General features: G+C 41.9%; 1 non-coding gene across 1 annotated transcript; it reads right to left on the bottom strand.

The window, feature by feature from the left end:
* Positions 1-5,175: 5,175 nt before the first annotated feature.
* On the bottom strand, positions 5,176-5,282 carry LOC118489371. The gene has a single exon (XR_004887390.1). It is a non-coding gene; the product is annotated as a small nucleolar RNA R71 (small nucleolar RNA).
* Positions 5,283-7,420: the final 2,138 nt, after the last annotated feature.

Here is a 7,420-nt window from a genome sequence, read left to right on the forward strand (position 1 = left end):
GTTCATCTTCTGAGCTTCCACCTGATACAAATTCTATTTTTGTTTTAGAATTTTTCTCATTTTTATAGTTTTCTGGTGGAACAAAGCCTAATCCTTTCTTTTTGTAGCTACGATTTTGGTTAGGTTTCTTTTGAAAACCAGAACCAGAATTGTAACCCTTTTTCTTGTTTAGACGTTTTTGAACTCTTGAAGTGTACTTTTTAGGTTTTTTAGTAAGATTTAAATCTTTTATTTCAGAAATATTGATTTCTGTCATTTTGAAAACCTGTTTGATCATGTCAAAACGAACACTTCTTATTGGAAATTTGTTGTCATAGTATAATTTGTCCGAATCATTTAAAGTGTACACAACTTGAAATGTTTCATCATCCAAATTTTCTTTTGATAACAAAAATTCTAGACGGTAAGACCGTTTAACTGACGAATTTTGACTGTTGACTTACGAATTTGACCCTCCAGACTCAGATTTGACTCGGACTCCTCATCAGTATCCAACACCTGATCGACCACCTTTTTAATTAACTCAGACTCATGATCGGTATCAAACGAAGTAAATGTGACATCAATGTTATCTGGTAAAACGTCAGTTGTGTCGGTTTTTAGCTTTATATTAACTGCTTTCTCAAGTTGCTCCTCGTTAGGTTTTCTAGGAGAATACCCTTCCCAAATTGGAGGCGGACACTTGTTATAGCTAACAGTCGGTTTCATACCACAATCTTTCTTCTTCTTTTGCTTCTCGTCTTGAAAAGCTTCCATTCCTGCAACAGTTGGGTAAATACGATCAATGAGATAATCAGAACTAGAATAACTTTGTAGTAAACGTCTAATTCTCTCATTCTCAATCTTTTCCGTTTCCAACTCTTGCTTCCATTTTGCACTTTCAACCATTGGGTGTCAGCCCAATGGCCACTGGCACCTAACTTAAACCGGTTCGAGGCCTAAAGTGCTCGGGTTCGAATCCTGCTTGCAGGCTCTTCGCTCCCCTTGAAACAGCTGGGTAGTCACCGCCAGGCAGCGTTGCCGGGTCGCTAGCTTGGGGAGGGGGATCCCTCCCGCGGTCAGGGGTACCGTGCAATTACCCTTTTTTCCCTCCATTTTGCACTTTCTTCGATGTAGAAGTTTATCGCCTTCTGCTTTGACATCATGACTGCATTCATCATCGTCAGTGCTTGTTCTCTTTCTGAGTTTGTCTTTTGGAGACCAGTTACTGTTTTGTTTAAGACATCGTACGATTCTTTCATGTAGTTGAGGTTCAACAGAAATTGCTCCTTCTTCTTCTCGTACTTAGCAATTATATCGTCTTTCGCTGCACATTCCTTGCATGCTTCTAAACACTTCTCGCAAGGCTTTACAACTTCGATAATCTTTTCGACTTCCATTGTGTTCACAACTTCAATCACCTTTTCTTATTCTTTCACCTTCTCAGCTTTAATTACTTTCTCAACTTCAGTAATCTTCTCAGCAACACTTTCAACTTTCTCATTCTGAACAACATCTTCAGTTTTCATTTGTTGTTGCTCTTTTGCCGCTTGTTTCTCCTTCAGTTTCTCCAGGCAATCTGCAAAATAGAAATGAAAGCTTTCAGGAGAAAGATGAGATTTTGCAACATTTATATGTTTCTCCTCCTCATCATCACTACTGCAGTCAACAGGTGAATGATCAAACTTTGCAGATTTTTCAGAATCAACATCTGACACATCAGATACAGATGGTGTTTGATTGAAAACAACTTCTTTTTCAGAATTCACATCACTCTCATCAGAATTTTGTACACTTTCATCACTACAAAATGAACTTTCATCAGAAGCAACCGATTTGACAGTTTCACCGATAGACTTCATCCAGGTGGCAAACATGTCTGGCTCCCTCACAATCTTGGCAATGAAAGCTTTGTAATCACCCTTCTCATCTACAAACATATCCCAGCTGAAACCTTCAGGTAGTTTCTCATCATCTTGATCAATTATGCATGATGCTTTTCCATCATATGATATATAATTCTTCCAGCTGAAATCTACCAAACAAGCTCTCTTTGAATCTTCAATCTTTCTACCATGAGCTGTTTGTGAGTCTTGTGATTGACCAACTTGCTGATAAATGGCTTTTCGGTAGTAGTCGTCTTTTCCAAATGGATTCTGAGCACGGCTAGCTTCTCTATTCTTGCATTCCCGTTTGAAATGGCCTTTCTTCCTGCATCGAAAACAAGTAACTTTAGATTTATCAAAACCTAAAGTAGATACATGAGCATCAAGAATGTCATTTCTCCCGGTAATTGTTTTGAACTTTTCAGCACGGCGAAGAACACTAGCAAGACACCATTTGATATCCATCAGTTCCATTTCTTCAGCGTCTATCTGGTCGTAATCCTCTTTGGTAAGCATGGGATTTTTGATCCGACCAGCTACAAGACCCTCATATGATAACAATACAGAGCCAAGTAAAGCCATGTGGTCTTTAGCAGTGTCTTCTGAAAAGCTTTGGCCTTCTGGAAGATTTAGCGTGATGTTACACTGAATCACATAGCCATTTCCTGTTTTTGTGCTTTGTGACTGAAAACTTGAATTTGACTCTTTAGGATTTATACTTGGTGATGTGTGTAAAATGGAACATATAAATCACATCAATTAAGGCATAAAACTAACCCTTTTTAAGTACTAATGTTGGAAAAAAAAGTGTTTTTGTCTTCCTTTTGTATTTTCAGGATGAAATGAGCTCAAATTCACAAAAGAAGCAAAAAGACAACTAATTCTAGCATAAAAACAAGGAAAGGAATAAAAGTAGACTGCCCGAACCCTCAACGGCATCCTCCAAAGCAAAGAAGAGAAAACAGAAGCCTGAACACGCCCCGTGCTCAGCCAGCACGGGGCCGTGCCCAAGAAGCAGCAGAAAAGACAAACTTGTAGAAGCTTCCATTTCCCACCACGGGGCCGTGTCCAGTGAGCACGGGGGCGTGGTGAAAGTACAGCAGGCGCATTAATTGTAATTGCGAATTACAATTAATGAGGAGAGAAAGTGTCAGACGGGCACGGGGGCGTGTCCAGCGGACACGGGGCCGTGCCCAGCCTTCTGTTCAGCCTATAAATAGGAGTGCTTGGTTTCATTCCATCTCATCCCTTCGCACACCACCTCTCTCACACTTCATCCACCACCCACCACCACCATAACACCATCATCCACCACCATCATCCATTGTCCATCGTAGAGTGTGTGAGTCGTCTCGGGATCCAAGATTGATAGTAAGAGTTCTTGACAATCAAGGCCATGTTTGCCTAAGTCTCTTACATCACTTGGTGAAGAGAAGTGTTTAGTATAATAATTTTTATTTTTAATCTTTTGCACTTTTTATTTGGTTTTGTATTAATGACTTTAATAACTAGTTGCTTATGTTGAAGGTGATCTTTCCTTATCGTTTGTCCGTGGTGTCTTGGCATTATTTTATTGTCTATATAAAATAAAAGATTATCACCATTCATATCTCCACGGTCTATATGGAGGTATGTTGGCTACCTGGTCGGGGGTTAAGCGAACGGTTTGGTAAGGGTCTTGCCCTTGTTCAGCGTTTAGAGGTCCTGCTTGGGACCTGGGTCAAATTTAGTAGGATCTCCTTCAATGCCCATAGGTATTGGATGGCGGGAATCCAAACTCTTTGACCTCCTCATAAGTTAACTACTATTAATACTATAACCCAGCTATTTAGGACTGTATCCCTGCTGACTCAGACTACTTAGCCGAGGGTAACGTCACCGCCAAAAGCGGGGCCTACCATAATTTGCATTAATAACTTAATTCATTATCTTCCAATAATCCAACCATTTAGGATTGTATCCTTGCTGACTCAAACTACTGGGTTGAGGGTAACGTCGCCTTCAAAAGAGGGGCCTACTACAATAACTAAGATAATCTCTTAAACAAGTGCAAAAGTGCGAAAATAATCAAAGGTTATACTAATACACGAGTCGGATCCAAGTGATTCATCTTGTCTATCTGTTTTTATTTTATTTTTATTTTTCAGCATTTAGTTAGTTTTTATTTTCTTACCTTAAAAAAATTTTTCTCACTTTTTGATTTGATTAGACGTTGAGGATAAACCGGTATTAAAAGCTCTTGTGTCCTTGGACGACCTCGGTATCTTACCAACACTATACTACGTCCACGATGGGTGCACTTGCCCATATGTGTGTTTAGTGTTAGTGAATATCGTGTTTTATAAATTTAAAACTTGGCTAAAGGTGTAAAAAGGGCTTAATTATATATTAAAAATATATTACACTACACACGCATCAAGTTTTTGGCGCCGTTGCCGGGGGCACAAGGATTTTAAGAAAGTTAGGAATCAACGGCCTAATCATATTTTTTTATTTTTCTTTTTAATTTTTAGGATTTTCTTAGTTTTTCAGCTTCTGCAGAGCTCAGCACGTGTCGTGCCTGGTCGGACACGGGCCATGCCCAGCATCGTTACTGGCAGTTTTTTGTTTTCCAAGTTACAGAAGGCTGACCACGGGGCCGTGTCGGTGCAACACGGGGCCGTGTCCAACTTCCAGTAACTGGGATCTGGGAAACAATCACTGTACTTCGACCATGGGCCGTGTTCGCTGAACACGGGGCCATGGTGGACCTTCTGACCAGCATTCTAATCTGTTTTTATTGCAGGACTTGGAACCCGACGCCAACCTTACATAGTGTATGAGCTCCAGTTCTAATAAGGACATAAAAGAACCTTTAGAAGAACCCGAACGCTTTCTCAGAAAAAGATTAAAAGCTAAAAACCAAGAGAAAGTTTCGGGTGATCCACCTCCAATGGCGGACCAACGCACCCTCATGGATTATCTACGACCCACCGTAGGTAACCTAGGCGCCGCTATCAATGCTCCGAATGTTGAAGCTAATAACTTCGAACTTCGGCCTCATTTGATACAAATGCTCTAAAACTCCGCAACCTTCCATGGGCTTGCGGACGAGGATCCCCATCTACATATCACTAATTTCTTAGAAACATGTGATACCTTTCGGATCAACGAAGCATCAAATGACGCCATCCGCCTCCGTATGTTTCCTTTCTCACTGAAAGACCGAGCGAAAGCTTGGCTCAACACCCTCCCAGCTGGATCGGTAAACACCTGGGATGAACTAGCCCAAAAATTTCTATATAAGTATTTCCCTCCCGCTAAAACTGCTAAATTAATGACTGAAATTAATACATATTCACAAGAGGACGGGGAATCCTTATATGAAACTTGGGAAAGGTTCAAGGAGTTATTACGCAAATGTCCACATCACGGCCTTGCGATATGGCAACAAGTATCCACTTTCTATAATCGATTGCTGCCACACACAAGGCAGACACTTGATTCTAGCTCCGGGGGACTTTTAGGTAATCGTCGCCCGCACGAAATATATAATCAAATTGAGGAAATTGCTCAAACCAATTTTCAATGGCACACCCCCCGGGGGAATAAATCTATTGCCCCGGGCGCCCATAAGGTCGATGAAAGCACTTCTTTACAAGCCCAAATCGAGGCCCTTTCTTCAAAAATAAAAAAAATTGGAAATGACAAAAACGGTCTCGGTTATGGCTTGTGAAGGGTGTGGTGGGTCATATGAAAATTGGAGTTGTATGAAAGAAACGGATGATCAACAAGAAATGGTAAACTACATTGATAATAGACCTAGGCCGTCAGGTCCCCCAACGGGAACTTACAACCAAGGATGGCGAAACCACCCAAACCTTGGTTGGAGAGAACCCGACTATAGTAGTAACCAACAAACCCAACGAAAAAACTTTCAACAACCAAGAAATGAGTCATAAAATTTCACTCAACAACAAAGTGGACGAGAAAGGCTCGAAGATACTGTATCTCGCCTCATCTCCGACACTGAAAAGAAAAACTCGGAAAGATTTCTACAATTAGAATCAAATTTTAGAAATCAACAAGCTAGTATTCAAAACATAGAAAAACAATTAAATCAAATAGCTCAAAATTTTGCCGAGAGACCGCAAGGCGCATTACCTAGCAATACCGAAACAAACCCAAAAGCGCAAGTTCACCTCATCACGCTACGAAACCGCACCGTAGGGCCTGCAGAAGCGCCGCCGCCAACAGAAGAAACAATACCCACACCTCTGCAGGAGAAGAACTCTCCTCCGTCACCAGAGCTTACCAAAGCTCCTCGCGTTTCGTACCCCGGTAGGTTAATTCGTCAAAAGACCAATGAGCAATTCGCAAAGTTCGAAAGTCTATTAAAGCAATTGCATGTCAATATTCCTTTTATCGAGGTCCTAACCCAAATGCCCAAATACTCTAAATTCATGAGGGACTTCCTTACGCATAAAAAGAAAATTGAAAATTTGCAATTAGTCAATTTAGGCGAAGAATGCTCTGCACTCGTACTCAATAAACTTCCCCAAAAGAAAATCGATCCCGGAAGCTTCACGATTCCCTACTCAATAGGGGAATCCCCCGTTCGTAATGCTCTAGCCAACCTTGGGGCTAGCATTAACCTCATGCCCTCATCTATGTTTAAAAGACTCGGCTTGGGAACCACGAGTCCCACAAAAATGAGCATACAACTCGCTGATCGCTCCGTCAAATTTCCACAAGGTGTCATCGAAAACGTCTTGGTAAAGGTAAGCAGATTCGTCTATCCAGCCGACTTTGTCATACTAGATATGGAAGAAGACATCGAGGTCCCCCTCATACTAAGAAGACCCTTTCTTGTCACCGCCGAAGCAGTGGTAGATATGAATGACGGAACACTCACTTTGAGGTATGGGGATGATGAAGTGAAATTCGGAGTCGGGAAAAGAACAGAGGACGACGACCCGGTCAACTACATGAAGGTTATTGATTCGAGCTTGGATGCTACTCTCCGACGGTGTAACATGGGACGCCAAGCATCCCACTCAGAAAACATATAACCTCGCATTGGGTCTAGCCAAGGACCCTTATAAACGTGGCGCACCACGGAGGCATTCTGCGAAACTATCCTTAGTTTAGTTTAATCTTTTAGTTTTAATTTGCAGGAATAAAACACACTCATGGTGGTAATGGATGAAAAAGGGAACGAGAAAAATGGCCCCATGCACAAAGAACGGAGCAACCCGACACAAATCTTTATCACAGAAGGCTCAACACGGGCCGTGCCCAACCAACACGGCCCCGTCCTGAGCCACCTGCAGAAAAACGCCCAGTTCAAGTAACTGGACACGGGCCGTGTTCACCAGACACGCCCCCGTGTCCAGCCTTCTGTCTCATTTCTTTAATTTCTGTTACTGGCACCTGACCACGGGACCGTGCCCGGTCACCACGGGGCCGTGTCCAGGCTGCCAGTAACATCTTTGCTTTTTGTAGGATCGATTGCTGACCCGAACGAGTCGTTTAGAGGTTGTCTCTTGCGTTTTAGATGTGGAATAATAAGAAAT

Source organism: Helianthus annuus, chromosome 17 (assembly GCF_002127325.2).
Source record: "Helianthus annuus cultivar XRQ/B chromosome 17, HanXRQr2.0-SUNRISE, whole genome shotgun sequence".
NCBI classification, from domain to species: domain Eukaryota; kingdom Viridiplantae; phylum Streptophyta; class Magnoliopsida; order Asterales; family Asteraceae; genus Helianthus; species Helianthus annuus.